Source organism: Elephantulus edwardii, unplaced genomic scaffold, assembly GCF_000299155.1.
Source record: "Elephantulus edwardii isolate Elephantulus edwardi_28Jun2011 unplaced genomic scaffold, EleEdw1.0 scaffold00209, whole genome shotgun sequence".
Lineage (NCBI taxonomy): Eukaryota > Metazoa > Chordata > Mammalia > Macroscelidea > Macroscelididae > Elephantulus > Elephantulus edwardii.
Window position 1 is genome coordinate 4,375,871 of NW_006399959.1, and position 11,519 is coordinate 4,387,389.

At 41.2% G+C, this 11,519-nt stretch overlaps 1 pseudogene; it reads right to left on the reverse strand.

The window, feature by feature from the left end:
* Positions 1 to 9,996: 9,996 nt before the first annotated feature.
* LOC102844703 overlaps positions 9,997 to 11,519 on the reverse strand; it is a 4,343-nt pseudogene continuing 2,820 nt past the window's right edge.

The following is an 11,519-nucleotide window of genomic DNA, read 5'->3' on the forward strand; positions in this document are numbered from 1 at the left end:
CTTCATCATGCTGGAGGACCCTGGCAGCCTGTAGTCACGCATCGCTTGTCACACTGATGCCGTAGACCGTGCAGCTGGCAAGGCAGGTGTGGCACAACAATATCACATGCAAGCAAGATCCTGCTGAAGATGATCCAGAAACGGCCAGATGTGCAGGCTGTATTTAGAAGAGGAGGCTGTGGCACTAGGGACAGCACAGTTTTGTGAGGAGGACTGTGGCATCAGGATTGGAGGAAGACTCATCAACAACCTGCAGTATGCACACGACACATCTTGGTTTACTGAACTTAAGGAGAACATGAGGGATATGCTGCAGAAGGTCAAGGATTTGAGCTGGCAGCATGGATTGAAGCTCAACATCAAGCAAACAAAGATTCTCAGCCTTGGGCCAACTAGCAGCTTCATGATGGACAGAGAAGAGATTGAGACTGTTGATAACTTCAGCTTGATTGGTTCCACGATCTGCAACACTCTTGGCACCAGCAGTCAGGAAATGGAAAGATGAATTGCATTGGGAAAGTAGCTGTCAGGGACCTTTCTAGAGTACTGAAGAGCAACTGTGTCAGTCTGGAGACTAAGGTCTGCCTCATCAAAGCCATGTCCTTGGCACTGGCTTGCTATGCATCCGAGAGCTGGACAATAAGTAAAGATGCTTGAGGTGGTAGAGGAGTGGCCTATAAGAGGCACCTACTCCTGCCTGACTTCCGGCACCAAGATGTAAGGTAAAAAAGGAGCAGAGAACCAGGCCAAGTAATAAGACAAGATGGACCTTTTCCATCAGTAGGATTAATGGTGACCCATGTGACTTTTCCAGTGAGAACATGGGGCAAATTGCTTTTCCATTTATCCTTTCATGTATGTTTCGTTATATTGATTACAATGCCCACCGTGTAACAGTACTCTTCAAGTTCTGTACTTTATGCAAATATTTACTTCTCTTCTCTGGATTACATTTTCTTTTCTTTAAACAAATCTCTGTGTATCGCTGTCTCTGCATGTAATATGTCTTTTGAAGAGTCCAAGTTTTTAATTTTGGGTATTTTCTTCCTCATAGTATGTTTTATCAGTTTGTGCTACATAGTATTTGTCCATAGATTATTTTTACCCTCACGTTTACTTTTGTTTGTCTCTGCTACTCAGATTCTTTCGGGACTTTTGCTTTTTTTGTCTATCTTTATATTGGTTTTGTTCTGGTTAGTCTATTCTCTCTCCACTTAGTATACTAACTATAGTACTTTGATTGGTTTATAAGTTTAATTTATTATTCTATGTACTCCAAATTTTCATGTAATATTTGTCCTTGCTTTTGTACCTCTTTCTTAGAATTGACATCTTTATGCAACCTCCATACGATAAGAACTTTATCAGTTACATATCCTCATTTCTTCTTTCCTCCATATATCATGTTGTCACTTAGACTTAATTTTTGGTCAGTGTGGATACCTTTGTTCTCTTTTTGAGTGTTATCTCCTCTTCTTGGCTTTGACCTTTATCACTGATCTTTATCGAATCTTTCCCTTGGAACATATTTTGGATTTACCTTTCCTGCTCTTTAAGAACTTTACCTACTTGTTTGATATACCTGAGAATATATTGATGTTGCCCTCGTTTTTCAAAACACACCCTATGGAGAAAATGTTTTAAGTTCTCTGTTATTTTGTTCTTCAAATTATTATAGCACTGTCCACTTGCAATGTGTTGTTGCTGTTGCCTAGCTTGATATAATCTGACACTTTTGTTTCCTAATACTACATCATTTCACAATGAAATGATGTTAGATTCTGTTCCTGCTCACCACCTCCAACCACAGCTCTAACTTGAATCCTATGTGTAAGATTCTACTTTTACGAAAATTATATTTTTTATGAATTATAATAATGAAAATTATTTAAATGTTTATGAATGCTTTAATGTAAAATCTATTTGTAAATTCTCAATTGAATAATAAACTATTTAAATTATGAAGCATAGTTGTTTCCCACAAACATGGAACAAACCTGAGTACGAGATGAATCTCTGGCAAATGGCTTAATGAACACCAGTAATTTTCACTTAGTGTAAACATGAATTGATTCAGAGGTAAAACTCTTGACCCATAAGCAAAGCCTCGTGTAAACTGTATTCCTGAGAGTTAAATGGGTACTATAACTTCTTTAGATGGATGAACCTAATTTAAAAAATTATAATACATGGCACAAACGTCAGTCATAACATGACACTAAATTGCATTATTCCTGAGTCTATAATTGAGGTAGATGTACTTAACACTTCAGAGAATCTAAGGATTGGTCCTGTGTTCAGTGAAGAAAGGTCTTTAGGGTAGAGGTAAGTGGAAGTGTTAGATGCTCTCACACTTTGAGAGTAATTGCATAATAAGCATTACAAAAAATAAAGGATACTAGATGGGTGTGTGAATATGCATACAATTCACCTGTCAGGTGTTTTTTTTTCCCTTTTCAAAACAAGATACAATAAGATGATGATAGTAAGTAACTATTATTTTAACCAGTAGCTGCAATCACCACACCATGCTAGATATAGTATTTTTGTTGTCACTATAATGGATTGAACTGCCCCTTAAAAGATATATCTGCTTGGGTGACAGTTATGGTTTTTTGGGGTATATTCCAAGTAGTGAAATTGCTGGGTCAAATGGTATTTCTATTTGCAACTTTCTGAGAAATTGCCTTACTACCTTCCATAGTGGTTGCCAATAGAATTCAATGATACATAAAAGAAATAATTCACCATGACTAAGTGGAATTCATAACAGGTATACAAGGATGGTTCAACATAAGAAAAACAATCAATGCAATTTATTACACAAAGCAAAGAACAAGAACAACATGATCCTACCAGTTGACGAAGAAAAGTCCTTTGAAAAAATCCAACACCGTTTCCTGACTAAAACACTCAACAAAATAGGATTAGAGGGGAATTTCTTCAACATAATAAAACATATATACTGACACATGAGAGCCAATATTGTTCTCAACGGAGAGTCAAGGCATTCCCGTTAAGAACAGCAACTAGGCAAGAATGCCCACTATCACCTCTCTTATTCAATATTGTATTGGACGTCTTAGTGATAGCAATAGACAAGAGAAGGAAATAAGGGATATCTAAATTGGCAAAGAGGAGGTAAAATTATCTCTATAGACAGATGATATGATAGTATACTTAGAAAATACTAAAGACTCAGGAAGAAAACTACTGGACATAGTTGACCAATTCAGCAAAGTGGCAGGAAACAATATCAATATAAAAAAAAATCAGCTGGACTTCTCTACAGTGACAAAGAGAGTAGAGCTGGAGATAAGAAAATCAATACCCTTCACATTAGCTAATCACAAGATTAAATACTTGGAAATAAATCTAACCAGAAGCACAAAGGATATATTTAAAGAAACTTACAAGACATTAACTACAAGAAACAAAAAGAGACCTGGAGAAGTGGAAGAATATCCCTTGTTCATGGATAGGGAAACTCAATTTTGTGAAAATGTCAATACTACCAAAGGCAATTTTCATATTCAATGCAATTTCAATACAAATACCAACCCCTTTCTTCAATGAGATGGAAAAAGCAATCTCCAGTTTCATTTGGAATGAAAAGAAGCCCTGAATAAGCAAAGCACTCCTTAAAAAGAAAAACAAGGTAGGAGGCGTCTCACTCCCTGATTTCAAATCCTAATATGGTGGTCAAGACAGCGTGGTACTGGTACAATGAAGGACACATAGATCAATGAAATAGAATTGAGAATCCAGAAATCAGCCCATCTACCTATGGCCAACTGATTTTTGACAAGGAGATGAAATCAGTTAAGTGGGGAAACAACAGCCTTTTAACAAATGGTGTTGGTAAAACTGGAAAACTATTTGTAGAAAACTCGAGCAAGATCCACACCTCACTCCATACACAAAAACCAACTCAAAGTGCATCATGGACCTAAGACTAAAACCAAGAACTATAAGCTTCATCAGAGAAAAGCTTGGAAGAACTCTAGAAGTCCTAATCCACAGCATAAACAGTTTTCAAGCATCCTGAAAAATCTACAACCAGGAGAGGATAAAATAGATGGATGGTACCTTCTATGAATCAAATCCCTATGCACAACCAAAAACTTCTCCAACAGGGTAAAAAGGGAAGTCACAGACTGGGAAAAAATATTTGGCAATGACATGTCAGATAAGGGACTTATATTTAGGATTTATAAAATACTCAATCACCACAACAAGATAAAGGTAAACAACCCAATTGAAAAATGGGTGCAGGATATTCAGATGACACACAAACACATGAAGAAATATTCAAAATCCCTAGCTCTAAGAGAAACTATGAGATATCATCTCACCCCAGTAAGAAGAACAAAATTTAATAGAACAGCAAACAACAAATGCTGGCGATGTTGTGGAAAAACTGGAACCCTTATTCACTGTTGGTGGGAGTGTAAAATGGTGCAACCACCATGGAAGGCAGTATGGTGTTTTCTCAAAAAGTTGAAAATAGAAATATAATTTGACCCAGAAATCCCACTACTGGGAATATACTCCAAAGAAACCATAACCACCACCCAAGCAGATACATACACACCTATGTTTATTGCAGCTTTGTTCATTATAGTAAAGAGTTGGAAACAACCTAAGTGCCCTTTGACAACTGAATGGATAGAGAAGCTGTGGTATATTCACACAATGGAATACTACACTGCATTGAAGAACAAGGAACTCATGAAATATTATACAAAATGGGTGACCCTGGAGGACATTATGCTAGGTCAAATATCTCAGTCACAAAAGGACAAATACTGCATAGTGCCACTCTTGTAAAACAGGACTGACATCAGGGTTAGGCAGGAGACTGAGAAAGATGGGATAAATTATGTACACTGCATTGAAGCAGATGAGGGAGAGAAGTGTTTAAAAGTGATATATGATTAGGTATTATTGTCATGACAGGAATCCAGAACGCATGAAAGAATTTTTCTTTTACTTTTCAAAGAGAAGTGCAAACTGCGGAGAGAGTTGAGGGGAAGTTGGGTGGGGAGAAAAGTGCAACAATGAATGAATATAAATCCAAAGTCTCTGTAAACTTTTGTTAAAATGAATAATAATTTTAAAAAAGTGAAAAAAAGAGTTTCTATCTTGACACATCCTATCCAGTGTTTATTACTTGCTGCCCTGCTGACCTGCCACTGATATTGGGGTAAGATGGTATCACATTGTGGTTTTGATTTGTATCCTCTTATTGCCAGTTATTTTGAACATGTCTCCAAGTGTCTGTTGGCCATCCAAATGTCCTCCTTTGTGAAAAATCTTTCCATGTCTCTTGCCCACTTCTGGAAGCCCTGTAGGATTCTGTAAACTTTCATTTTGAGAAAGTATCTGAGATGGTATTGACAAATGTTTGTTTCCAGTCAGTAGGTTTTCTTTTCATCCTGTTGGAAAAAGATTTTGATAAGCACAGTGATTTAATCTTTAGAAGGTCCCATTCATCAATTTTATCCTCTTCAGTTTGTGCATTTCTGGCTGTATTTGGCAGTCTTTTTATACTGTAGACTAGACCTTGGAATCTTGATCCCAATTTATCTTTTAGGAAAGAATGTTATGGTTTAGGGCTTTATTTTCAAGTCTCTGATCCACCTTGAAGTGATTTTTATGTATGGTGTTAGATGTGGATCCTGTTTCAGCTTTCTGCAGATAGCGGTACAGTTTTACCAGCACCATTTGTTGAAGAAGTTGTCATTTCCCCTCTTGATAAGGTTTTTTCCTCCTTGTCGAATATTAGCTGATTGTAGATAGATGGGTCCATTTCTGGGTTCTCAGTTCTGTTCCATTGATCAGTCCACTGACCAGTAGGTTTTAAGATCAGGGAGTGCAATCCCTCCCACTTCATTTTTGTTTTTCAAAAGTGCTCTATTTATTCTGGGTCCCTTTCCTCTCCCAATAAACTTAACAATTTCACTTTTTATCTCTTTGAAAGATGTATTTGACATCTGTGTTGGAATTGCATTGAACTTGTAGATTGTTTTTGGTAGGATTTTCATTTTCACAGTATTGAGTCTTAAGAGTCACTGTACCAAGAAGAATTGGCTGACACAGAAGAATTTCAAGAAACAATCAAGAGGGAATGGTAATAAAGGAGGAAGTTCAGACTGCTCTGAAGGACTTAGCAAAAAAATAAAGCCCCAGAAATTGATGGAATACAAATTTTTATTTTTTTTTTTTTGGAATACAAATTGACATATTTCAACAAACAGATGCTGCCCTGGATATGCTCACCAGGTTGTGCCAAATCCAGCAGACAATGTCCTGGCCAACTGACTGGAAGAGATCCCTATTTATTCCCAATAATAATAATAAAAAGTTACCTGAAAGAGTGTGGAAATTATTATACAACATCACTCATATCACACACAAACAAAACCCTGCTGAGGTTTATCAAGAAACAACTGGAACACTACATTGACAAAAACCTACCAGAAATACAAGCTGGGTTTAGAAGAGGTCATGACATTATCACCAGTGTCAGATGGATCTTGAGAGATTGCAAAGAGTACCATAAGGATATCTATCTTTGTTTCACTGACTATGCAAAGGCATTTGGCTCTGTAAATCACAGCAAATTGTGGTTAATCTTGAGGAGAATGGGAATCCCAGACATTTGATTGTGCTTCTGTGAAACCTATACTTGGGCCAGGAAGCAGTCCTCAGAACAGAAAAACACTGCATGGTTCAAAATCAGCAAGGGAGTGTATCAGGCATGCATTCTGTCTCCATATCTTTTCAATCTGTATATAGAATAGATCATTCAGGATGCTGGGCTTTATGAGGGGGAATGTGGTATCAGGATTGGAGGAAGATTCATTAACAACCTATGCTATGCAGATGACACACCTTTTCTGGTGAAATCTAGGAGAACCTAAAGTGCTTGTGGCAGAAGGTCAAGGACTTCAATATGAATTGAAGCTCAACATCAAGAAGATAAAACTTCTTACCACTGGGTTAATTGGCAGCACCATGATGGATAAGGAAGAGATTGAGGCTGTTAACAATTATAGCTTGCTCAGCTTTGTAATCAACACTTTTGGCACCAGCAGTCAGAAAAATCAAAAAGGCGAATTGCAATGGATAAATCTGCTGTCAGGGACTTTTCCAGAGTATTGAGAAGCAATGATGTCATTCAAGAGACTAAAAATGCACCTGATCCTGTCCATGGCCTTTGCAGTTACTTGCTATGTATTAGAGAGCTGAATAATGACTAAGTAGAAAGTAAAAGTAAGAGTAAGTCAAAGATGAATCTATGCCTTTGGGTTGTGCTGCTGGAGAAGAGTCTTGAACATACCATGGACCCTCAAGGAAATAAATAGGTTTGTCTTGAAGAGGGTGAAACTAAGCTTCTCCTTGGAAGTTAGGATTTTGAAGCTCCATCTCACATACTTTGGGCATGTGCCAGGTGGGATTGATCCTTGGAGAAGGATATCATAATTGGAAAGATGGAGGGACAGCGCAGGAGAGGAAGACCCTGGATTAGATAGACTGATACAGTAACTAGGGCAATGGGAGGAGGTGTATCAGAGTCAGTGAGGATGAATGACTCAGGACAGGACAGTCTTCAGAGCTATTGTACATATTATCTCTATGAGTTGTAGGCATCTTGATGGCGCATAACAACAACGACTATGAAAAGGGAACAATTTTCATTTATTTAGGTCTTTTATTGTGTCTCAAATTTTTTCCTGCAATTTTCTTTGTATAGGTCTTTTGTGTCTCTAGTTAGGTTCCTTCCCAAGTATCTAATTTTGTGGTTGGCTATTGTAAATAGTATTGCTTTCTTGGTTTCCTTCTTTGAGTTCTCTTTATGACTGAAGAGGAATCCCATTGATTTTTGAATATTGATCTTGTATTCTGCCACTCTGCTGGTCCACTAGCTCTAACAGAATTTTTGTTGAGGCCTTAAGGTTTTCTGTGTACACTACCATATCATCTGCATATATCTCTTTGCTGACTGAGATGCCTTTTATTTCCTTCTCTTGTCATATTTTTAGCAAGTACTTCCAAAACAATATTGAATAGAAATGGCAACTGATTTAAAGAAATCTTGAGGACGACTACCTGGTCAACTGACTGGAAGAGATCTGTATTTATTCCTACTCAAAAAAAAAGGTGACCCAATAGAGTGTGGAAATTATTGAACAACATCACTAATATTACATGCAAGCAAGATCCTGCTGAAGATTATCCAGAAACGACTGGAACAGAGAACTGTCAAATGTGCAGGCTGTGTTTAAAAGACTAAGGATATTAATAGCCAACATTAAATGGATGTTGGCCAATAGCAGAGAGTACCAGAGGATTGTCTGTCTTTGTTTCATTGACTATGCAAAAGCATTTGACCCTGTAGATCACAACAAATTGTGGCTAACTTTGAGAGGAAGGGAAATTCTATTGTGCTCATGTGAAATCTATACTTGGACCAGGAACAGTCATCAGAACAGAGAAAGGAAACACTACATGGCTCAGGATCAGAAAAAAATGTGTGTCAAGGATGCACCCTATCTCCCCACTGTTTCAATTCAACCTGCAGAACAGATCATTTGGGAAGCTGGACTTAATGAGGAGGGAGGCGGCATCAGGATTGGAGACTCAACAACAAGTTGTGGTATGCAGATGACAGGACCTTGCTTGCTGAAACTGAAGAGAAGATGAGGCATTGGCTACAGAAGGTCGAGGACTGTAGTCTCCAATATGAATTGAAGCTCAGTATTAAGCAAACAAAGATTTTCACCTCTGGGACAATTGGAAGCTTCATGATGAATGGAGAAGAGATTGAAATTGCTGATAACTTCAGCTTCTTGGTTACAAAATCAACACTCTCCACCCCAACAGTCAGGAAATTAAAAGATTATTTGCATTGGAAAAGTCTGCTGTCAGGAACCTCTCTGGAGTATTGAAGAGCAATGATGGCAGTCTGGTGACTAAGATGTGCCTGATCCAGGCCATAGTCTTTGCAATTACTTGCTATGCATCAGGGAGCTGTACAATAACTGAAGATAATAGAAGAAGGATTGATGCCTTTGAGTTTTGTTGCTGGAGAAGAATGTTGAACATACTATGGACTTCCAGGAAAATAAACAGGTCTGTACTGGATAGAGTGAAATCAGGCTGCTCCCTGGAGGGAAGGATTTTAAAGCTCCGTCTCACATTCTTTGGGCATGTGGCCAGGAAGGACCAGTCCTTGGTGAGGGGCATCAGGCTTGGAAGGGTGGAGGGACAGCAAAGGAGAGGAAGACACAGGATGAGACGAATTGACTCAGTTTATGTCTATTTAGGTTGGAGACAATAGGAATGGTTCAGGACAGGGGAAGTTTCAGTGCTAACATACATAGAGTCTCTATGAGTCACAGGTGTATAAGCGGGTCGAAAAACAATGCATTGTGTGGTCTGGGAGAGAAGATGGAAGAGATCTATTGATGTTGGAAATCCTGGGCGTGCCTAGCAGGTCAAGCATTTGGGATAATATTGACTCAACACTTCTCTCTCTCTCTCTTTCTGTTTGATGAGCAATGCTTTTATTTCTTAAGGTAAAGTATGTTTCCGTTACAAGCATTTAATCAAGAGATGCAAAGCAAGATTTACAGTGATCAGACTTGGTCTATTGTCCCTCACCCTACAGCAGAATTCATTCCTGTCCAATTAAGGGCCAGGTTTCTGAGTCCAGATCGGAACCCGGAAAAAAGAAACCACGTCAGGAGATGAGAGGAGACACAGCGGCAACGAAACGTGCAAGTTCTCCAATGTCAGCGGGTGCACCCTCATCCGATGACATGGATAGTGCCTTTCTGGAGGCTTCTCGGTGTGGGGAGTCCAAACCTGAGGAAGCACCTTTTCCAAAGATTGGGCTGCCTGGCTCACAATGTGGCACTGAAGTCCCACAGGTTAGATACTGTGGAAGCCAAAGCAAACCGAGGAGCCGGAGCTGCCTTGGTGAGCGCTCTAGGTCCTTCTCTGCTTCTTGGCAGAGGGTCGCTCAAATGCATCTTGTCCTCGTCGTCGTCATACCCCCGCTGCTTTGGCCCCAAAGAACTTTGTGTTCTGGGCACTCTCTGGAGCCCAAGCTGAGTCCCAGGAGGTGGTGTCTTGCTCCACAAGGTGGGTGTATTTGGTGCGGCCCGAGCGTCCAAAGTTCTTGACCTGCATGACTTTGGGAAGAGTGCTTTTATTGAAATGAACCTCCAGTGTAGGTGCGCTGAAATCTCTCTGGTAGACTCCTTCCTCCTCATCCGTTAAGAAGGCACCGGGGTGGTAATACTTTTGCAAGAACTTATATTTGCCTCTGACAGCCTTCTTAGGAATGGCTTTGCCCTTGGCCCGAAGCTCTGCTCTCCTCTCGCCCTCAGTCAGCTTTCGCGTGCGTTCGCTTTTGGCTTTCCTCTTCTCCAGAGCCCCACGATCTTCTCTGTCTCTCTTGATTCTCTCTAACTCGCGACCTTTCCATGCCTCGTATTCCTCCTCGTCCGGTTCGTCGTCCGTATCCAGTGCGGCCAGTGTAGCCAGGGGTCGCCTTCTTGCTCAGCTCCTCTACAATCTGAAGTGTGGACTCGCGCCTCTCCGCGGCCACGCGTTTGGCCTCCTGCTCCAGCTCCTTCCGTCTCAATGCATCAGCCGCACTTTGCGGAACTGTCACTCGGTCCTTCTTTCGGATGAAGACCGGTTTAAGGTGAGGCTCCATCTCATCTTCACTCTATGTCTTCTTCAGACTCAGACTCGGACTCTGATGCTGACTCTTTCCCAGAACGTGGCTCATCTTCCACCTCCGTGGCTTCCATCTCTTCATCATCGGCTCTCTCCTGAGCTCGCTGACGCATCCTCCCTTCTCTTTCCTCCTCATCCACTTCTTCCCCTTCTCCTTCGCTGCTGTCTTCTGGCGCCACACGCCAAGCATCTCGTCCTCCTTCCGACTCACTTTCTCCCACCGCTTCGGCGGGCTCCGCTCTCTTCCTATGCGGAGCCCATCTCTCTCGAACATCTTCCCCGAGGCGGTTCTGCAAATGCCGCACACGGGGATCACTACAAGGATCTTGTTCCTGTTGCTCAGGCTCTGCTCCCCGGTCTTGGGCTTTCTTCAAGAATGGAAACGCTTCCTCCTCGTCCTCTGAAGACCCCATGGGGACGAAGGCTGGCCGCTGTCCTGACACATAGCGGTACACCTTGACTATCTGCGTGGGCATCTCTCCTCTCTCATTGCGAACCCGGACCGCCCCGCCATCGCTTGAGGTGGCGCTCGGGTCGCGGGTGCGCTTGGGAGCGACATGTGGACGGCAGCGGTGGTGACCGTGACGCCTTCCACCGGGGCTGACGCACTTGACCTTCTCCCAGCTGGTGGCGCCCGACTGTGCCTGCTGCCCAGGTGAGAGAGAGCAAGCGAGTGAGAGCGGGGAGGAGGGAGGAGCAGACACTGAGCGCAGCGCTGGGCTCCGCCCGCTTGTGGGCGTGGCCTGAGGAGCAGGGCCCCCACC